This window comes from Mus musculus, chromosome 3 (assembly GCF_000001635.26).
Source record: "Mus musculus strain C57BL/6J chromosome 3, GRCm38.p6 C57BL/6J".
NCBI lineage: Eukaryota > Metazoa > Chordata > Mammalia > Rodentia > Muridae > Mus > Mus musculus.
The window spans coordinates 96,343,489-96,366,082 of record NC_000069.6 but is presented as its reverse complement, the minus strand read 5'-3'; the positions used below and the strand labels follow the sequence as shown (position 1 = coordinate 96,366,082).

General features: G+C 46.3%; 2 long non-coding RNA genes and 3 other non-coding genes across 7 annotated transcripts; 3 read left to right on the top strand and 2 right to left on the bottom strand.

The window, feature by feature from the left end:
* Positions 1 to 5,965: 5,965 nt before the first annotated feature.
* Positions 5,966 to 6,130, top strand: Rnu1b1 (U1b1 small nuclear RNA). Its single transcript, NR_004412.1, has one exon. It is a non-coding gene; the product is annotated as a U1b1 small nuclear RNA (small nuclear RNA).
* A 1,473-nt stretch (positions 6,131 to 7,603) lies between these two features.
* Positions 7,604 to 20,796, bottom strand: Platr30 (pluripotency associated transcript 30). The gene is made up of 6 exons (NR_152105.1): positions 20,561 to 20,796; positions 19,706 to 19,959; positions 16,442 to 16,557; positions 10,611 to 10,676; positions 9,697 to 9,811; positions 7,604 to 8,805 (listed from the first exon to the last, which is right to left on the bottom strand). It is a non-coding gene; the product is annotated as a pluripotency associated transcript 30 (long non-coding RNA).
* On the top strand, positions 8,975 to 16,496 carry Gm26553. 3 transcript variants are annotated; one of them, XR_375861.3, is made up of 4 exons: positions 8,975 to 9,103; positions 14,580 to 14,677; positions 15,551 to 15,759; positions 16,111 to 16,496. It is a non-coding gene; the product is annotated as a predicted gene, 26553 (long non-coding RNA). The 3 variants fall into 3 exon arrangements; XR_375859.3 differs by having other exon boundaries at positions 15,551 to 15,809; XR_375860.2 differs by lacking the exon at positions 8,975 to 9,103 and adding an exon at positions 13,877 to 13,961 and having other exon boundaries at positions 15,551 to 15,809.
* n-TGccc5 lies at positions 14,846 to 14,916 on the top strand. The gene has a single exon. It is a non-coding gene; the product is annotated as a tRNA-Gly (tRNA).
* n-TEttc3 lies at positions 19,337 to 19,408 on the bottom strand. The gene has a single exon. It is a non-coding gene; the product is annotated as a tRNA-Glu (tRNA).
* Positions 20,797 to 22,594: the final 1,798 nt, after the last annotated feature.

Genomic DNA, 22,594 nt, shown 5'->3' with positions numbered 1-22,594 from the left:
AGAGAATGGGTGCGCTTTTAAAAACAGCCCCCAGGACCATGCAAAGGTAAATACTGCAACCCCCTACTTATAAAGTTCACCGAGAAAGGGAAACAACACCGTCTAAGTTGGCTTAAAGGAAATAGGTGGGGTTGGCGAGTATACATTCCACTAAGAGATCCTGGGTTCATTTTCACGATCAGACTGACAGTGAGAGACCCGGCGGTGACACTCGTAGGGCCCAACAAGGTCCTTATAGAACAGGGCCCCCCAGTCGTACCAGCTCCCCCAAAGGTCCCGGCCGTACCAGCTCCACCAACTCCACAGCCCAACACAGTGGTACCCTCCCTAGGGACTAATACTCCCCTCGTAAAGCCTACCTTGGCTTCCCCACCGCCCCTAGGTACAGAGAACCGTCTGGTCAGTCTAGTCCAGGGAGCTTTTTTAGCTTTAAATAGAACTAACCCTAATATGACTCAATCATGCTGGTTATGCTATACCTCTAGCCCCCCTTATTATGAAGGAATAGCTCAGATCAGGGCTTATAATATTACTTCAGATCATTCTCAATGTCTTTGGGGAGAAAACAGAAAGTTGACTCTAGCAGCAGTTTCAGGAAGAGGGCTTTGTTTGGGCCAGGTACCTCAGGATAAAGGGCACCTCTGTAATCAGACCCAGAACATCCAGTCTAGCAAAAGTGGTCAGTATCTGGTGCCTCCCCTAGACACAGTGTGGGCTTGCAATACCGGTCTCACTCCTTGTGTGTCTATGTCTGTTTTTAATAGTTCCAAAGATTTCTGCATTTTGGTTCAGCTTATTCCTAGACTCCTGTATCATGATGATAGCTCCTTTTTAGACAAATTTGAGCATCGGGTCCGCTGGAGAAGAGAGCCCGTTACCTTAACTTTGGCAGTTCTATTAGGATTAGGAGTAGCGGCTGGAGTAGGTACAGGAACCGCTGCCTTAATTAAGACCCCCCAATACTATGAAGAACTACGAGCAGCTATGGATGTTGATCTTAGAACTATAGAACAGTCTATAACCAAATTAGAAGAATCTTTAACTTCCCTGTCCGAAGTGTTGCTACAGAATAGAAGGGGATTAGACTTATTATTCCTTAAAGAAGGAGGACTCTGTGCTGCCCTAAAAGAAGAATGTTGTTTTTATGTTGACCATTCAGGAGTAATCAAAGATTCTATGGCCAAACTTAGAGAACGCCTAGATATACGTAAAAGAGAAAGAGAAAGCCAACAAGGATGGTTTGAAAGCTGGTTTAATAAGTCCCCTTGGCTCACCACTCTCCTCTCCACCATAGCAGGACCTTTAATTACACTTATGCTTTTGCTTACTTTTGGCCCCTGCATCCTTAATAAGTTAGTAGCTTTTATTAGAGAAAGGATAAATGCAGTACAAGTTATGGTACTAAGGCAACAATATCGGGTCCTTCAGGAGGTTGAAAACTCGCTCTAAGATTAGAGCTATTTTCTAAAAGGAGTGGGGAATGAAGAATAAAAAATTACTGAACTCTTCCTCACCCCAGAGCCCGACCCCTCCCATCTAGAGAGTGTTCCCAGAACACTCCTGAACTCTTCACCCCAGAATGCATTCCTGAACTCCTCACCCTAGAGTTCGAACCCTCCCAACTAAAGACTGTTCCAAGAACATTTTTGAGATAAGGGCCTCCTGGAACAACCTCAGAATGAACCAGGTACATTGCCAAATAATAGGACATGACCCCTTAGTTACATAGAAACCCTTGGCAGAACCCCTTGGTTATGCAAACTTGTACTTTCCCTGCCCCGCTCTCCCCCCTTGAGTTTTTCCTATATAAGCCTGTGAAAAATTTTGGCTGGTCGTCGATTCTCCTCTACACCACTAGGTGTATGAGTTTCGACCCCAGAGCTCTGGTCTATGTGCTTTCATGCTGTTGCTTTATTAAATCTTGCCTTCAACATTTTGAGTTTGGTCTCGGTGTCTTCTTGGGTCCGCAGCTGTCCCGAGGCTTGAGTGAGGGTCTCCCTGAGGGGGTCTTTCATCGCTATGCTCAATTCCACACCCCTGAGCCCCTTACCCCATAAAAACCTCTAACTTTCAAGCCTTGTGGCCGACATCCGTTATCTCCTGTGTGGGATACATGTTGGTCTGGAGCTCCGTAATTAAACGTCCTCATGTAATTACATCAAGATGTCTGTTCGTGATTCTTGGGTGCACGCCGAATCGGGAATTGGGTGGGAGTTTCCCCACTAGGTTCTTTCAAATGCTCCAAGGTATGCTAATCATAAAACAGATAGCGACATTCCTCCATCCACCAGCTTCCTGGGTTCAAAGAGTGTTCATTCAAAGAATGTGCTATTTTATTTTTTTTTTTATTTTTAGGGGCTCTTAGAAACTGTCTTGAGAGATAACCCGAACAATTACCAGGTATTCCTTGTGACTCTTGTGACTTTGCACCTCCTTGTGACTCTTAACTTGTATCTTTGGTATTTTCCAACAATGCCCTCCCCACTTCCTTGAGTTGTGCTTTCTTCCTTTAAATACCCCCTTACCCAGCTACTTGGGGTGCCACGGTCCTCTACCCCTGCTTGGTGTATGACCGTGGGCCTGAGAGTGCTCTTGAATAAAAGTCCTCTTGCAGTTTGCAGCAAGACCGTTTCTTGTGAGTGATTTGGGGTGTCGCCTCTCCTGAGTCAGAATGTGGGGGAGTCCTCACGTTGTGGGTCTTTCACCTGAAGAGAGCTACAGTGTAGACATATACATAAAACAAATACATAATTCCTTTATAAAAAGGAGTTACTAATGCAAATGCTGAGAAAAATCTGAATTTAGCTGAAGAATGGCTACTTCCAGTATTACTAGAGACAATTAGGGCACTAAGTAGGCTGGTTAGAAAGAATGAGAAACAAATTTTACTGAGAAGGTTTCTTCATGGTGGATGTTTGGACATGGAAGATGGGTGTTATTACTAATGCTTAAAGTATTCTTAAAGTCTGCAAACTCTTCTATGCCCACAAAGTGTGTTTTTGGAGGAGTTAAAGCAGTCTCTGACACCAAAGAGAGAGATGTGGGAAAGATGAGGTGTTGTGTCTGGCCAGCAGATCACAGCCTGGGTTCTAGCCTGGAAAGGCATTTTGGAAACCTGGAAGAGAAGAGGGGCTGGGCTGCACGAGATAAGGAAGGAACCAAGACAAAGGTCTCTGCTCAAGGTTCAATTTTTACTATTCTGGCACTCCGTTATGAAGGAAGTGGGAGGGGCCTGATTCCCGCCAAATAATCTTGGAATCCAGTAGCAGGGTGACCACGTGTACGCTCCGAACAGCAAAGGGGCAGGTTCCAGCAGAGGGCGTGGCAGAACGATTGAGCCAGCAAGCTCCATCCAGGTGTAAACAGTGGAACCGTTAAGGCTGGGGGAGGGGAGGCTACAATGAGGGGTGGTAGAGGTATTTGATTTAGAGCAATTAAAAAACCAGCAAAGTGAAGGAATCTCGTAAGCAGTGGGCAAGGCTACAAAAGGTGGTAGTCACTTTGACCCAGGAAGAGCACACAAGCAACATTCTCGAAGCAGTCAGATAGAGCTGAGATGCAGAGGCTATGGTCTGAAACAAGAGATCTGTGACAGGGAAGTGGGATCTTGATTATCTAAAAGGGATGCTATTAGGGATGTGAAAACCTTTGAGAAACTTTGGACAGCTTCTTGTACCAATTTATATCTAGGGATTGAGAGAGTGGGATGTGTACCCTGTATTTTGACTGTGCCTGATGGGCAGTTTTGATGAATGCTATAGTAACATTTACCAATTGACCCATCTGGAATGCTGTGACTCCTTAATTAGAACATAATTTTTTGAGCATTTGTTTGTGCAAAAATAGAAGTCGCCATCATTGAAAATCAAGCATGACAAGTATGGCCATTTGAACTGTACTGACAAAAAGCTGTGTAACAGTGTGAGGTTTTAATAAAATTTGAGTCTCTAGCGGAAGAGAGAAAGGGTCACAAAATTAACTCTGCTGGAGGGAATTTCTCTAAGCTCCCGGTGGGAGCTGAGAGACAAAGTAACCCAGGAGGGCATAGAGAAGCTGTGAGACTCCTGGGACAGAGCTGAGAGACAGGAGAACAAGGTCATAGATGCCCAGAAGGGCTTAAGGAGGCTGTGGGGCTCAACAGGCAGCTCCTAGTGGGAGGAGAGGAAAACAGGGACGGTTCCAATAGATAAAGGAGCAAATCTTAACGAAAGAGGGGCCCACATGATGGGGCCCTGGAAAGTATAGCAGGCTCCAGGAGCCAGAGAGAAAAGCTCCTTAACAAGTAGGCCAGAAGAAAGGACTGGTTAGGGCAGGTAGACATAAGAAATTGCTGTAGAGTCAATCTGGAACCCAATGTGATACCTAGCAGAAGCCAGCAGAAAGAAATGATCTGTACATATTGTGATGCTTTGTATATCCGCCCAGGGAGTGGCAGGATAAGAAGGTGTGGTTCTGTTGGAGTAGGTATGTCATTGTGGGTGTAGAATATAAGTCTCTCATTATAGCAGTCTGGAAGTCAGTATTCTGCTAGCAGCCTCCAAATGAAAATGTAGAACTCTCAGCTTCTCCTGCACCTTGCCTGCCTGGATGCTGCCATGCTCCTTGCCTTGATGACAATTGACTGGACCTCTGAACCTGTAAGCCAGCCCCAATTAAATGCTCTTTTAAAGAGTTGCTTTGTTCATGGTGTCTGTTCACAGCAGTATAACCCTAACTAAGACACATACTTTAATATAGTCAAGTCAGTATGAAATCTTGAGGGGTGGGCCTAGCCAAAAGGTAAGTATAGCATCTTCTACCAAAGTGTTTGGAGACACTCGTTGGTTAGGAGATGATACAGATGGCAAAAACAGAAGACTCTAGCAGTGTCTTGAAGGTTAACCTGTTGATTTGCTTAAAAGTTAAACTGCAACCAGAGCAGAGAGACAAGGAGCCCTCCGTGAATAGGCTGAGATTTAAGACAGATCTAAGACAGATTTAAGGATGACAGAAAACAAACTTCAACAAGTCAAACCTATGGGGGGGGGGGGCAGGAAACAGGAGAAAGGAGAAGTGGGCATGCCCAAGATCACGGATGGGGCCTGGTCTATACAGATGAAATACTGAAACAAAGACTGCAAAGTGACATCACCCTCCTCCTCCTCCTCCTCCTCCTCCTCCTCCTCCTCCTCTTCCTCTTCCTCAAGTCCCCTGTGTCTGAAGAGAGTGTAGCTCTCTCATTATATTATATGGTTGTGAGCCACCACGTGGGTTCAGGACCTCTGGAAGATCAGTCGGTGCTGAGCCATCTCTCCAATCCCGCAACTAACTCTCTGTCTCTCTCTCTCACATCTTTTTAAAAAATTATTATTATTACTCTGTGTGCATGAGTGTTTTCCTTCATGTGTGTCTGCACCACACATGCTAGTGCTAAAGAAAGTGGTAACCCTCCATGTGGATGCTGGGAATCGAGTCTTTTGCAATGGAGTCCTTGCTCTTAACTACTGAACCAACTCTCCCGTCCTATAAGTAAATTTTCAGAGCACTAATCTATTCTACTTCAAGTTTCTCCTGCATCAGATCCAGGCCAGCTGGAGCGAGCTACACGGTTACCCCCCCTCCTCCCAAAGGGGAAAATAAGGATCAGGTGAAAATGTTTGGAAATTACAATAGTAGAATATAAAGAAAGAATATGAAGGCGGCCATGAAGGGGTAGAAAGGTAGATGACCAGGCGTCATCCCTGATGTCACGGGTATGGGCGTGGTGTATGCAGATAAGCGCGCAGGGTCTGCCGGGTCCGCGCTCCGTGCAGAAATGTGAGGGGTTTCTCCCGCGGCGAGGGAGGGAGCGCGGATACGCGGGTGTCAGCAGAGCGCAAGAATGTCGTGTGCGACGAGGGAGACCCGAGATCGGCCAGGGCTAAGTGACCGTGTGTTAAGAGTGTAGAGGCGACGGGTGTGAGCCGGGGCCGGGCAGTGGGAAAGCATACTTACCTGGCAGGGGAGATACCATGATCATGAAGGTGGTTTTCCCAGGGCGAGGCTCACCCATTGCACTTTGGGGTGTGCTGACCCCTGCGATTTCCCCAAATGCGGGAAACTCGACTGCATAATTTGTGGTAGTGGGGGACTGCGTTCGCGCTCTCCCCTGATTTTTGTGGTGCTAAAAGTTAGATTGCATTCCGCCCTTCTCACGTCTCTTTACGTGTTGTTTGCGAGGCGTGGCCTCGGAGGTAAATGGTCTCCTTTTACCTCAGATAAGCTTACCTTTGCTCTGTGAGTAAGAATGTAGCTACACTTCCAAATTTAGCTATTGTCCTTTGCGGTCCAAATGAAAATATTACCTTCCGATCTAACAATGTTAAACTAGTCCCAGGCCCTTCTATCGATTGCCAGAATAGACTAGACTACTACACAGACACACCCTCTCAAATCAGGCCAGCTCCTGCAACCTGCACCTACAGTTTGTCCCCTGGGACAAATGAAAGGACAGGCCCTCTTTCCCCCCCCCCCCCCCCCCCAAATCAGAGCACACACAGATCTTGGGGTCTGGGGCAGAAATTTCGTTCATGGAAAAAACAAACAAACAAACAAACACGATCAAAGGAAGCTCGTTCCCTTTGGCCTCAGGGTTTCTTAGACGCCGTGTTCCCGTCCATGTCCTGTCCATGACAACTGCCTCTCCAGCTCCTCCGCTTGAGGCTGGCTCTCCCACAATCCTGAATTGTTCTACCGGCTCAAGGCCCCCTCAGGCTTCAGATTCTCCCTCCAAATAAGGCTCAATCTGCAGGGTAACTGGCCTCAGCTTCCTTCTCCACAATCCAACCGAACCCGCTTTGTGCGTTCTTTGGAAAACTACTTTCCTCGGGCTGTCTGTTAATAAAGGTCGTTTCTCAACGTGAGGTGCTACAGAGGAAAAACCTTGCGACGTGTATGCCTTTCCTGATTGGTTTCAATGCACTCGATAAATGCGTACACTTTGTCCAAAGATGACCATTAGCTTTTATATACATTGTAACCTCTGTGTAGCCCTGGCTGTCCTGGAACTCACTCTGTAGACCAGGCTGGCCTCGAACTCCGAGATCTACCTGCCTGTGTCTCCCAAATGCTGGGATTAAGGGTGTGCACCACCACTGCCCGGATTAGAAAGGTACTTTCAAGTGCTGGAAGGCTAAAGGGATCGTTTCTAAAATTTTCTCAGATTTATTTTAATTCTCTTGTGTCTGTGTGGATGTTCTTAGAGGCCGGAGGTCAGATTCTCCCAGCGCTGGTGTTAAACAGGCACTTTGTGAGCTGGCATATGTGCCTCTTAGCCACTGGACCGTCTCTTGTTCTTTTTCCCAATTTTGTAATTCAAAATGTTGACGACCTGCTACTTAAGAACAGGCTTTGGAAGGGATGTGGCCCAAGTAGAGTAAAGTATAAAAGGATAAAAACCCAAAACATCCCAGAGTAGAAAGCAATGGTGGCAGAGTTGGATAGCTGGGATATCTGGGATACTTGCAGACACACACAATGAAGATAAATAAACGAAAATGTAATAAAAATGTTTACTTTTATTTCTGTAGGGTTTTTGGGTTTTTTTTGTTTTTTTTTTTGTTTTTTTTTGTTTTTTGTTTTTTGAGATGGGAGCTCACTAAGTAGCTGAGCCTGGCCTAGAATTCTATCTAGGTAAATTAAGCTGTCCTAGAACTCACGGTGGTCCACTCACTTGCCTCTTCCTCTCCAAGACTGGACTGAAGGCACACAGCACCACAAAAGGAATAAGAGGAGTTTTGTTCTGTGTTAAGATGACTGTTTGCAGGCAGCAGATCATGGGGACATTGTGTCAGTCTTCTGCCTATCACATGATCTCTCTTCTGGTTTTAAAAAAATACACAGTTGACTTTCTTCATAGTGGTATAGTGACAAAAATGATTTGGGGCATGTTTCAGGAGCCATGCTACCCTGGTTTCAAATCCCAAGGTTGAAATTTCATGTCAGTAGATGTGGCTATCTCTGTCCCCAGTGTTCTCACATCCCTCTTGATTTTCCCCAGTCCCCTGCTAAGCACTGTATTACCCTGAGATAGCAAATTCTGCCCTCTTTCTACTATTTCTCTCAGTACTTGGGATAGAATCCATGTTATCGGTTTTTGTCAGAAAGCCAGTAAATCCATTATCTGCATTTACAGCCAACTACCTCCAACAACCGGGCATTTAGTTCCGTACTATAGACCCACGACACTCACCATAGTCCCCACACTACTTCCCAGGCTCATAGGGCCCCATTAACGCACACCTGTAACATCCAAGTTCCACACTAGTCCCCAGGCTGTTTTGGCTTGCACACTTCTCTGCTGCAGCTGTCTGTTCCCCTTTAAACTAGCAAGGCTTTCTCCACCTTTCCTGTTCTCTCTGCGCCCGAGAGATTGCCATGTAATTTAAAAACTGACGAATAAACTGTGCTTTCTCCCATGGAGTGGTCCGGGTCTGGTTCCTAGGTTTTACTATGCCGTCCTCCATTAGGCTGTGAGCAGTCTTCCACTGAGCTGTCTGCAATCCTACTTTGTAACCTTTGATTTGTGGTGGTTTGTTACTAAATTGCACAAGGTGATTGTAGTCCAGGCTGGATTTGGCGTTTGTGATCCTCTTGCCAGAGTCTGTGGATTACTGGTCAGGATAAACAGACGAGGCTTTTGTAGTTCACACAGCCACTTGAGGAGACCCAAGGATGAGGTCACTTTTCCCTGAGAGGCGGGGAATTCGGTTTGGTTATAGTGCACATGGAGTTCTCAAGGGAGGACCTTTGACAGATTCTAACGGCTCAGGAATGCAGGAAGCACTCCTAAAACAAAACAAAACAACAACAACAACAACAACAACAAAAACAGGCCTGCTTTTCACATTCTGGAATCCTCGTGGGACTAACAGCCCTCCCGGTCATTTTTTCTTTGGAAGCCATGTGGTGGAATCTTTCTCTCTCTCGGAACGCACGCAAGAGTTGTCCCCACGTGCTCCGCGTGCACTGGAAAGGTGAAGAAGCCTCAGGGAATGTGGCGGGTACAGCGGCTCGACTCACCTGCTTGCCGGCCCGCGGGTCCCGGGGTAGTTGGGGACGTTGGGGACGCTACCTGAGTGGGCAGGTGAGTGGCGGTGGTGACCAGTAGAAGGCAGGCGACTCTTAGGACTGAGAAACTGGAACCCCATGTTGGGAGGGATTAATATGCAAATTTGCCAAATTGACGGCTACTGTTCTCGGTGTCAGGATTCAGTTTCTGGGATGTTGGGAGTTAGGCCACAAAAATGAACCATCCCCAGAACCCCCACCCCCCCTCTCCCCCTACCGCCGCTCCGTCCCACGTCACGTGCTTTTGCAAAATCCCTTGAGTTTCCCAATGAATTGAGGACTGGGCAACCCCTTCACTCCCCTCATCTGCATATGTCTCAGAAACGCCAGTGACATCAAGGATGATGTCGCTGTTCTCTACCCTTCTACTGGTTTCCAGCCAACCAGCGCACCTGTCACCTGCTACCTGGGAGGAGATGTCACTCTTTGTCACCTTTTCCTGTAACTCATTTGCATAGAAAAAACTCAGACTCCCAGATCCAGAGGAGATGCCACGCCCTTCTCTTTAGAAGGGTTGGCTTGTTGAACTTTTTTGTTTGCAGGAGAGCTGGAATGCTGAAGACCCAGAGAAAAAAACCATTGAATTATCCAAAACCCCTAAGTATTCACCTGTATCAGACAGGTGGTAAAGAATCTGTAACACCCTGTATTAGCCTTTAGAACACTCAAACCGTGGGTCGCGAATCCTTTTGGAGGGTCGTCGAAGGATTTTCAGAGTGGTTGCCTAAAGACCATCAGAAAACACATATTTACATTATGATTCATAACAAGCAAGATTACAGTTATGAAATAATGAAGATAACTTTTCATCACAGCACGAGGAACTGTATTAAAGGCTGGCAACATTAACAGGTAGCTGGCAAAACCCACAAAACTTTAAATGAAGCCATTTTGCTCTGTATCCCATGTGCTAAGAAATAACCGGGGAAGGGTGGGTGGTATACACCATTACTCTTAGCACTCTGAGGCAGGCAGAGCTCAGGTGAAATGGGGCCAGCTTGGCCTACATAGGAGTCTATTTTAAAACAAAAAGCAAGCTATCCAAAAGTCTATATCATACTAACAGGAAAACATCATCATTCCCCGAACACCACACATGAGGCACACTTTATTCCTAAAAGTAACAAGAGTGTTGCCTAAACTGGGTGGTGATGGCTCACGCCTTTAATCCCAGCACTTGGGAAGCAGAGGCAGATGGATTTCTGTGTTCAAGGTCAGCCTGGTCTACAAAGTTCCAGGACAGCCATGGCTACACAGAGAAAACCAGTCTCAAACAAACAAACAAACAACAATAACAACAACAACAAAGAGTGATACCTAAAAAGGTATCAAATGGAGAGCTGGCTCTACACCAAGTTAGCAACATATTTTTGCTTAGTTACAACCAAAGAGAAAATGTTTGGAACTCAAGTACAGGCCTTTAAAGCTTTTTCAGAGGGTGCTACTATGCATTGTAATTCCCTGGTGGACAGAGACCTGGGACTCTTGTACAGTTTTCTGACTTAGAGCTTCCCAGCAGTTACCTGTATCTGTGGGTGAAGAGGGTGCTATACACGGAAGACTTGCTCTTACAATCATTTTGTTTCTCTCTGTAGTACAAGAGAATGTACAATTAAAACGTTTAATAAAATGAGAAAGTAGTAGGCCACGATTCTCCTCCTCCATCCTTATTCTGCTTTTGGTAAATCAGAAAACCAGGGGAGAGAGCCAACATGGTCCCCCACAACACAATGACTCCCGAGTCTTCCGTGGGTCCAGGTGTAGAACTAGGGTCCTTTCCCTTTCCTTGACAGTTTCTGTTTGGTTTCACTGCAGCTCTGGTCAACCCTGCCCTGCAGCAGGGCTTTGGGTGAGACCGAGTTAAATGTGGGCATCAGGAGGAACTCTTTGGTTCTGTCACCTGGGCACCTGTTAACCTGCAGAAGAGGAGCACTGGGTACTTCTAGAGGAGCACTGGGTACTTCTGGAGGAGCACTGGGTATTTCTAGAGGAGTGCTGGAGGTAACTCTAACTGAAGGTTCTCCCACTGCTACCTCCCGATTTCCATCTGTCTTAGGGTTTCCTGATGTAAACAGACACCGTGACCAAGGCAACTCTTATAAGGAAAACATTTAATTGGAGCTGGCTTCAGAGGTTTAGTCCATTATCATAAAGGGGGAAACATGGGAGCATCCAAGCAGGCCTGGTGCAGGAGGAGCTGAGAGTTCTACATCTTCGTCTGAAAGCTGCTAGCAGAATACTGGCTTCCAGAAAGTTAGGATGAAAGTCTTAAAGCCCACACCCACAGTGACACACCTACTCCAACAGGGCCACACCTTCTAATAGCGCCTCGCCCTGGGTTGAGCATATATAAACCATCACAGCATTCCTCTCACAGTGGGGAAGCAAACTCCAGTCTTAAGATTATTTTTATCGACTGCTACAAGGAAAGCAGGCTTTGTAAAGACGGGAGGAGAGGCAAGGAGAGAGGAAATCACTGGAACTATCAAGACTTCCTTCCCCTTTAACGAGCAGCATAGCAGAAACCTAAGAGGTCTCTAGCAAGTCCTCCTTGGAACGGAGTGAATAAGTTGTGCAGGAAACAACTGCAGTTATTGGAAGGCTTTGAAGTGCCTAAAAGTTTCTGTTTTAAAAAATTATGCCGGGCGTGGAGGTGCACACCTTTGATCCCAGCACTTGGGAGGCAGAGGCAGAGGCAGGCAGATCTCTGAGTTCGAGGCCAGCCTGGTCTACAAAGTGAGTTCCAGGACAGCCAGGACTATACAGAGAAACCATGTCTCGAAAAACAAAACAACAACAACAACAAAAAACCCAAAAAGTGCAGCATTAATATCTGTGCACCAGTACACTGTGCCCCGACTGCATTTTGAAAAAAATTATTTATTTTTATATGAGTACATTGTAGCTGTCTTCAGGAACACCAGAAGAGGGCAATGGATGCCATCAAACCACCATGTGGTTGCTGGGATTTTGAACTCAGGACCTCTGGTAGAACAGTCAGTGTTCTTAGTCACTCAGCCATCTCCCCAGTCCCTGAACTGCACTTTGAGTGATGTAGCAATCTCCTTCTGGTGGAAACATTCTGGGGTGGGGTGGGGTGGGGTGGGGACTCCACTGGACACAAACAGTTCTAAAGGGAGTGAACTCCAGGACTCTAGCTTTCGAGAGCTGTCTTCCCTCGCCCACATTCCTGTAAAATGGACAGACTTATGGGTTCTCCAAGTAGGACTTTGATGGTATTCTTTCTTTGGTCTGGTGAACTTCACGGGAGACTTTTCAGAACCAGGAGTTTGAAGTGGCATTGGCATTTTTCTTCTAATGAATGAAACTTCAAGGTCATGACAGGCAGTAGAAGGAATTCTGTAGACCATGTCCTGAAACTCCTTGAGATACAAACCTGGCCCAGATTGAGGGGTAAGAGGACTTGGGCCTTTTCACAGAGTAGCAGGTAGGAGAATATTTCCTCCTCAGTACTGGGAAATACAAAGGTGTCCTGTGGAGATACTGAGGTACATTGCTGTGTGTCATTCAGTAAAATGAGATGGATGGACTTTCATGTTTTCTCAATGTGCCATCATAACTGTCATAACTATATTGGTGGCTCAGTGGTAGAAGTCTCACCTCCCATGCAGAAGAACAGGGTTCCAGTCCCCACCAGTGCAGTAGGGTGTAATGTTGTTTGTTTGATTTTGGTGCTAGCAAAATATCTAGGACCAAATCCATGGATGTGAATTGTTATTGAAGTATTGAAGTTATTAATCACATATTGTTATTCAGATAGAAGAAAAGAACTTGTGTGGTGGGGTGTGCCTTTAATCCCAGCATTTGGGAGGCAGAGGCAGGTAGACCTCTGTGAATTTAAGGCTATCCTAGACTACATAATGAGTTCAAAGATAGCCAGAACTACACTGTGATACCCTGTCGAGGGAGGGCAGAGAGAGAGAGAGAGAGAGAAACGTCTCTCTGGACACTGCCCTCTCTGTGGCCTGTGATCGCACAGTAATTTCCGGCCTGCGTGGAGACCCAGCAGCCTCTGTTCAGGTTCTAGCCTCAGCCGCTGACCTCTATGCTCTTGGTACAGTTGTCATATCACTGCACCATTGGGGCAGGACAGAGTGAGAAAGGACACCAGTTGGCACAGGCCTGGCAAACACAAGAACTGTGATTGGCTTTCCTGTCTGAGTCAAGTACAGAAAACAACAAAACAAAAGCAAAAACAAACAAACCAAAAAACCCAAGGGCTGTATTAGTCTGTCTCCTGTGGAGCTTAGGTAATGGAATTGTTTACAGATCTTTTTTGTTTGTTTGTTTGTTTTTTTCCGAGACAGGGCTTCTCTATATAGTCCTTGCTGTCCTGGAACTCACTTTTTAGACCAGGCTGGCCTCGAACTCAGAGATCTGCCCGCCTCTGCCTCCCAAGTGTTGGGATTAAAGGCGTGTGCCACCCCGGCCTGGCCAGATCTGTTCTTAATGTGTCACAATTTTGTCTTTCTCTTCTACCTCCTCCTCCTCTCTCCTCTTCTTTTTCCTCCTCCTCCTCTCTCTCCTCCTCCTTCTCTTCTTCCTCCTCTCCCTCCTTCTCCTCCTCCTCTTTCCCCCTCTCCTCCTCTTCACCTTTCTCCTCCTCCTCCCCCTTCCTCCTCCTCCTTTTCCTATTTGCCTGGGCATTGCCAGCCAAGTGTGGCATGACCTCACAGTTCTCATTCCACTGTTCCAGTATTTTAAGTAAATCCTAGTTGATAGAATAAAATTAAACACGATGACTTTCTTCAATTATTTTTCATGACTGTGTGTGGCTGACAAATGAGCCATCACCTGAGTGAAAGGACAGAGAGAGCGTTGATCTCCATCTGCCCGCACTGTGCAGGTAACAGGTTAGTCACCACCCACTCCACATACACAACCACCGTTCTCATTTCTCTTTCCTTCTCTATCCACCCAGTGGTCAGGTTTAAGCATCAGTAAGGTTTCTAGAGGGGGGATGGTGGCGGCGGGGGAGGGGGGAGGGGAGGGAGAGGGGGGCAGGGGCGTTGTTCATGTGAGCAGATTTAGGCCTCTTCTCTTGCTCTTGTCCATCATCTCCTGGGTGGTTTTAAGGATGGCTGGGTTTTCCACACAGATGGTACTCAGTTAGTTTACTAGCTACTTTTCCCAGCCGTTGCTATGCAACATCCCAGAAGAGCAGCTGTAGTGCGTTAGGAGACCACCTGCCCTGCAAAGTAAACAACTCACAAACCTGGGGAACAATGGCCGGCTTTTCTTCCCACCTCTAGCTTCTTCCTGTCCAAACTAGAGGGAATGGGATGTGCAGCCCCTCAGAGAAGGGTTGTGCCATCTGTGTCACACAGATGGGGTGTTGTTGTGCACTTGTTTCCAGGACCTATGTGGATTTGACTACTTCTGAATTGAGCGTGCTTTGGGCACTGGTAAAGCACAAGGAAGGCTCTTCGAACAACGAGTTTGAACTGAAGCTAGCATTTTCCTTTTAATAGGCTGAAACTCCCCGATCGTGGCCAGGAGACATAGAAGGAATTCTGCAGGCCATGCTCGGAAACTTCTTCAGCAGCAAATCTGATTCAGACTGAGTCAGGTGAGAGGACTTGGCCCTTTCACAGCCTAGCGTAGGAGGGCATTTCCTTATCAATCCTAGAAAATCCTGAACACCGTGAAGATTCACTGATTTACCGGATTACTTTTCAGTAGAGGCATGGCTCTCTTACCTTTTCCTAAAGTGTTGTCACAAACCTCATCTACGGGAGCATTGGTAGTTCAATGGTAGAATTCTCGCCTCCCACGCGGGTGACCCGGGTTCGATTCCCGGCCAATGCAGTACCTCTCTGTTTTGGCCCCCCTCTCTGCCTTCAGTGTACTCTTTTGGGACCAGGACCCAAGTCCATCTTTTCCGGCTCTTTTTGGTAACAACTACTTGATTTGCGGTGGCACAAGCAGGAAAGTACTGTCTTATGTATCAAGGAAACCAGGGACAAACTTAAGAATATCGAATATTGCTACTACAGCTGCTCAGTTATTTGCAAGGTTTTGTTTCCGTTCAGACACCTTCCCTTGAGGATTTTATTCTCATGGCAAGAGATAGCTTCACACCAATATTCTAGGCCAGGAAAAGATATGATGGGCAGGCAGAAGGTGTTCAGGGAAGAATGACAGCCGAAAGTTTCTGCCTGGCTGCTTTAGACTGTAACTGAGTTATGTGGTGACTTCTGGCTGGAAGATAGAAGGGAGTGACTTTCAGGTTTGTTGGGGCATTCCGCAGTCAGGCAGGAGGATCTCTGTGAATTCCTGGTCAGCCTAACTTATATAAGGAGGAGGTCAGCCTAATTTATATAGCGATCTCTAGCCCAGCTATATAAATAGTGAGACCCTGTCTTAAAAAAAAAAAAAAAAGAAAAAGAAAAAAAGAAAAAGAAAAAAAAAAAAGCAATCAAAAAACGGTTTTCACCCCTAGGGATCCTGCCTGAGGTTTCTCAGTATCGCTGCACTGCAGCATTTGAGTAAGAAGTCAGGTTTCCAACGACTCACCAGCGAACATTCCTTTTGTGGGAAGACCACTGCTTACTTAATTTGAGGCTTCTGCGAAGACTAGGTTTCATCAAGAAATTCTCTAATAAGGAGCAAAAGAGACGGCTCAGAATGAGAGCTCTTCGAAGAATCCAGGTGTGACTCCCAACAACCACACAAGAACTGTCTTCCGATCTTTGCTCCCGGTGGGTCCGCGCAGCGTCCCAAACAGAGGCAGGGGAGATAAACAAAACCCTTACAAACTCTTACCAATGATTTCCCTCTTGGGTATTTTTTGGTAACAAATTATAAGGAAAAAGTGCGAACGCAGCTCTAAATAATACAAAGTCAGGGAACCGATTTCCTCGCTTTTGTGGAAGTTGCAGGAATCAGCACATCCCAGATGCAATAAATGAGTCTCTTCCTAGAAGATCCCCACCCCCCACCGTATAACAGTGTTTTCCCGCCGAGTACTTATGTTTTTGTTTTTGTTTTTTTTACCTTCAGCCTCTTTAGCCCCGCGCTCTGAACGCACCGCCACTTTACAATGCACGCTGGAGAGCCTAACCGGACACGCTTTTACGTTGTTCCTCTGCTCCGCCCCGCGAGACCTGCGCTCTCTCCCACGCCGTGAAATTCCCCGCGATTCCAAAGCGGGCACGGACACCGAAGCCCTAAGCACCCTTTATGTACATAGATCACTCCCCACTCTAACACCACAGACAGCTCAGGTTCTCAAGAAAACACCCGGCTTCTGGACCTGCCCTCCTGCTGTCAATTAGCATTTCATTTCCCTCTGTAGGCTTATTAACATTAACCGGTTTCAAAACTGCTTTACCGTTTGCTGTTCCTACAGCTGTGTTTAAATGAAATTCTCCTGCCTCTTAGGTGAATTCTTCATTGCACCTTGTTTCTTCCATGTCTCAAGGGACCCAGAAGGGCAGCGAAATTCACCTAGAAAGGAGACAGCAGGAGACTGGAGAGAGATATGGCTTGGCTGTTAAGAATGTTGCCAGAGATGGAGGCAATGGCTAAGCAATAACCAACCCAACTTGAGACCCATCCCATGGGCATGCACCAATCTCAGACACTACTAATGATACTCTGTTATATTCGCAGTCAGCCTAGCATAACTGTCCTCTGAGAGGTTCCACACAGCAGCGGACTGAAACAGATGCAGAGACCCAGAGCCAGACATTGGGTGGAGCTGGGGGAGTCTTGTGGAAGAGATGGGGGGAGGATTGAAGCCCACAAAGTGGATAGGATTCCACTACAGTCAACTAACCTGGACCCTTGGCTCTCCGAGACTGAACCACCAGCCAAAGAGAGTACACGGGCTGAACTGAATCGTCCCCACAACCCCCACATATGTAGCAAAGTCTCTATGTGGATCCCCCAACAACTGGAGTGGGGGCTATCGCTAAATCTGTTGTCTGTCTGTGGAATGTTCTCCTAACTGGCCTGCTTTGTCTGGCCTGCGTGGGAGAGGATGTGCCTCGTCCTGAAGAGACTTGATGTGCCAGGTTGGGGGATAGGGAGGGGGCTCCACCCTCTCGGAGGCAGAGATTGGGATATAAAGTGAACAAAAAAATATTGTTTTAAAGGTTGAAGAAGACTCCAGTTCTGCTCCCAGTGCCCAGGTGACTCACAACCATCTGTAAATCCTACTCCACAAATCTCTTTCGAGGTGTGATTGGTTCTTAGGCATCTCTAAGACACATGCTGACCCCATAACTATTCTTTTCTGCCCATCCCTCGTCCATATCCATATCGCACTTTTCTGTAAGTGCATTGAGAAAGTCTCATCTGCAGCTAAAGATTTAAAAATCTTATTCAGAACATTAAAATTCTGGAAAAAAATTTTCCTCCCCACAATTATTGGTTCCAGAGCTCCAGAGTCTCACTTTCTAGACACATAAACTCAACCCACTCCTGCTCACCTCTACAGACTTCGTTTTTAAAGCTGTGGGCCTCTGGGGAGCTGCCAGTAACTGAGGAGAAGGGGAAACTCGCAGCATTCTAACAGGACGCTTCAGACTTGAGGGGAACCTCAGAGACTGGGGTGGGACCTTAAATAAGTCATTGAGGTTTTCTATACCTAAATTTCTCCATTTTGAAGCAGGCTAGGAGGGGGGGTTCTTCATGGGCTGCCCCCCAAATTAAATGGCTCCTTGTATTTACTTTCTGTGATCAAATATCTGAGATGGCTCAGCGGTTAAGAGCACTGACCTTCTTCCAGAGATCCTGAGTTCAAATCCCAGCAACCACATGGTGACTCACAACCATCTGTAATGAGATCTGATGCCCTCTTCTGGTGTGTCTAAAGACAGCTACAGCGTAGTTACATATAATAATAAATCTTTGGACCGGAGGGAGTGGGGCCAGAGCGAGCAGAGGTCGAGTTCAATTCCCAACAACGACATGGTGGTTCACAACCATCAGTACAGCTACAGTGTACTCATATACATAAAATAAATCAATCTCTGAAAAAAAATCTGAGAACAGCAATTTAAAGAAGGTAGGGCTTAATTTGGTTCATAATTTGAGGGTATAGTTTGTCACTGTGGGACATGCATAGTAGCAGGACCATATGGCATCCAGTGAAGCCATTACAAGCGTGAAGAGACAACTAGCAATTTTCTCTTCTGTATTCAATTGAGACCCTTGCTGACAGCTTGGTCTGCCTACATTTAGGATGGCTCTTCTCTCCTCAGTTAAGCCTTTCTGCTAATACATTCATAGACACACCTAGAGATTGTATCCATGGTGATTTTTAACACATATCTTGACACACCAGTCAAGATAAAAGTGAACATTAATCAACACATAAATATTGGAACGGGTTTTCTATTTATTTACTTACTTGTTTTTATTTAAATTTTTTTATTTAATTTTGTTTAATTTTTTGAGACAGGGTTTCTCTGCATAGCCCTAACTGTTCTAGAATGCTAGCCTCAACATCACCTCCCTTTTCCTCCAGAGGATTGGGACTAAAGTTAGGTACCACCACCCCACACTCAGCTATAACAGGGTTCCTTACATAGAGTAATAGTGTAGAACTGGTGCTAGGGAACTGTAGAGATGGTTTCTGCTATTTGAGAAGATCACACTCACATAACAGCTCTAACTCTAGTATCCAGAAGATCCAATACCCTATTCTGGCCATCCAGAGTATCAGCCACACACTCGTGGTTTCCCGACATACATGCCATCGAGACACCTTTACACATAACTTCTTTAAAACAAAACAAAACAAAACAAAACAAAACAAAAACTTGTCTGAAACACCGGTTCCATCACCAGTACCAGCCCTTCAAAAATTGCATGTTCTTTGTGTTGTGAGTGGAGTAGTATATATTTAAAATTTTCCTAATTCATGCACATGAACTGGATTCTCTATATAGGATATTTATATAATAATATAACAAGGCTATATTACACATATAATAAGAATTAATTCTAAAAAGCAATTTCAAGGTCAAAGTACTTGCTTATTTTTATGTCTGGTAATTTTTACTGAATTATCCTGAAACGAGGAAAAAAACAAGACATTTAAAAAAGAAAACAAAATATGTCTAGAGGTACATGGCCAACAACGTGCGTGTTTGTCGCCTGGGAATTGCTATTTATTTGGAAACTTTGAGTTGACAGTTTCAACTTTGAGTTGTCAACCTTGAAACTGACTTTTCCAGGACAGCTCACAAACCTTGAAGGATTCTTGTGGTCAAAAGCCTTCCCTGACCGGGAATCGAACCCGGGCCGCGGCGGTGAAAGCGCCGAATCCTAGCCACTAGACCACCAGGGACGGACAGAACATAAGGTGAACCTGGGTTGTAATCGCACTTAAGGTGAACTCGGGTCGGAATCGTAAAAGTGCCGAATCCTAGTCACAAGACTACCAGGGAATAACAGAATTTGAATGGCATGTCATGTAGTAGGGTATTTACCAATAAATGCCGGCAGGACCAGAAACTGAAGACTAGCAGGTATCAAGTGTGCTCACATCCACCCCCCAGCGTCCTACAGCCTCTGTTCCACCTCTCATGTTTCCCGGGGCCAGGTGGTGCACTGGGCTCTGAGGCCAGGCCATAAGGAAACTCACCTGGATTCCAGACCAGTCTAGCCTTGTGCAGAAACACTTTTTCGGGTTCGTGGTGGTTTAAGTGAGGACAGGTCTCAGTGTGTGTCGAGCATCCTTTTCCAGGTCCCTTACATGATAATTGGCTCAAGGGAGCAATTGGCATGCTGGTTCCGTTTCTTCCCCGACCATCTCGAGCATCCTAACGGTCTTTCGAGAGGAAGACTTAGCAGGAAGACTTAGTGGAGACTTGCCTGACTAGATGCTGTGCTCTGCAGCTGTGCTTAGGGAAGGAGGAAAGCAAATGGCTTTCAGGAAAAACAAACAAAAAAACGAAAACAAGCAAAAAAGAAAAACAAAACCTTTCTGGTTTTTAGACACTAAACACTGTCAACCTGTAGAGATTTCGGAAGACGAAAGTTGCAGATTCCCGGATCTAATGCTAAGGGAAGTTAGCTTGCCTCTGCGCCCCAATGCTCAACCCAGTCTCAGCAGGGGATGGAGGTCAATCCTGGTGTTCACAGGGCTGCCTGCGGTGGGTGGGGGACTCCTAGGCATTCCCTTTCCACCTCTGCCTCAAATACAGCCACCTAGGTTCTGTCATTTTTGCCTCCACTTCACCCTCTTTCCCCTATGTCTCCTTATTTTGAACATAGTCCTCAACCAACCTCCGAGTGCTGAGATCCCCTTCATTCAGTTCCTCATGCGGTGGTGACCCCCACCCATAAAATTATTATCATTGCTACTTCGTAACTGTAACTTTACTACTGTATAAATTGTGATGTAAATATATGTGTTTTAGGAAAGCAAACATGTCCCCTTTCAGGGATCTTACAAATGTTAGCAATGATGCTGATGAGGCCGGGAGAAAAAGCTTACACCATGCCTTGAAGATTCATCCATGACACTAAGTTGCACCCTGTGTAGTGGTGGCTTCTGACGGAGTCAAAGTGTCACTGTGGTTGCAGTCCTTCAGGCAGTGCCAACGTGCTTAATAGTGGAAGAGTGTGCCAGAGACTGACAATTACTCTGGACCAGGAGACCGCATCTCCAGGAAGAGCACAAAGCATTATCGGCAGGGAGTTCAGACCAGCAGCCTAGTGGGATGGGCATTTACACCAGCAAGCCCTTGGAGAATTTTCACCTGTGCTGACCCTTCTCTGACTTGACCTCTGATGCCCCACTCCCCTTTAGAATACCCAGGTACTCATTCATTTACAGGTCTCAGTGGCAGCATCTGTGCTTTGTACTTACTGAATAGTTTGTTTTCACAGTTTCAGCTAAGGTCTGGCTTTATCTTTGTCAAAGCAATTCAAGTAGTAGCTTTAGGCGAAAGAAAACTGACCCAAATCATGGCTACATAAATTTAAGTGTGTGTGTGGGGTGGTGGTGGTGGTGGAGTGGGTATATGTGGTGGTGGTGGTGTTGGTATGTGTGGTGTGTGTGGGGTGTGTACGGGCTAAAAGTGGGGTACAAGAGATCATCAACATTGGACATGGGGAAGATGAGAGTTTTTATAGCTCAGGAGTAGGGGGTTTCCAAGCGGGGTTCGGCTGGCAAATAGGCAGAGTGACAGAAACATAACAAAGTGCTGATAATACTCTCCAGAAACAAAGACATGGCTGTACGGTGGTCATACCAACTTTTTGAAACAAAGGTATAGTTTTTTTCCTGGGACAGGCAGTACAGAGCCATATGTAGTTAAGGTTACAGGTAGAGCATAGCCCAGTCCTTGAGAAACAGAGGTTTAATCACAAACAGGAGTTAACCTGGTGTGTTCTTACTAGGTGGCTTCCAAGCCTAAGATGGATAAACCAAGCATGCTGGTTTATCAGTAGCAGCTGTGATGGCAGGAACAGCTAAGACAGGGGCTACCTGGCCCTGGCCATTTCTCAGGTGTTGTCTCCTGCACCTTCTCTCCATTGGCTCTTCTTTAACAGTCTTCCATAACAGCCTTCAAGTGAGCACAGGCAAGGCACAACATACACTATGTGGCCATGATACACACATCTCCTCTACAGAAAAAACGTGTAGAGGTCACTAAATAACCAGGAAAACGATCGGCTTTAGAAATAAAATCTGGAATGGGTAAGCCACATAGTGCACAAACTAAGATATGCTCTTTTCAAAAATAATAGTCATGGTGTTTGGTACAAGGGTGGCCCACCACCCTTGTACCGCAGCACTCTGGAGGACCAGTTGAAAAGAGAGTGCTAGGGCAGCGTGAGATTCATAAAACCTTCTCTCAAACATAAATGGTAGCAGTACTAGCTGTGTGCTGCAGAGTGGCTATGTTGATGTTCTCTGTGGTGGTGACCTTGTTACTAGAGCAATCACTTGAACTTCAGGTTTCCTGCCACTCACCGGATACCCAGACCACCTTAATTTGCAGGTGAAAAGAGTAGGGGGCGCATGCCTTAGCTGTTTAAGGGTTGGCAAAGGCATCAGGATCTTTTTATCTCGAAGGGGAGTCGGGGTGGGGTGTGGTGGGAGAGCGCATTCCTTTCAGGAATTTGAGTCTCACGGTTTAGCATTGATATCCCATCAGCAGGGTTAGGGTGTCCAGACCCTAGAAGGGTGCCGGTTTGGGCGTGTTTGTCCATCTGCCACTGATAATGTTGTTTAGCTGTCCGCCGGGGAGAGAGAGGACAAAAAGCTGTTTAAAATGACAACAGGAGTCCCAGGGTAGGTGTGAACTTGGAACCTTTAGGTTAACATTCCTTGGCTGGGCTGTGTTCGCGAAGTGAGTGGGCGCTACGCACCCGCCAGCGTCTCCCGGATGCTGGAATTCCGCTGCCACACATGAGAACCCCACGCTGACCAGGCTACGGCCCGGGTGACCAACAGGACCCAGAGAAGGAGCCCATGTGCGCTTTAGGATCCGGGTTTAGCGGTAGTGGGTTAATCCGCTCT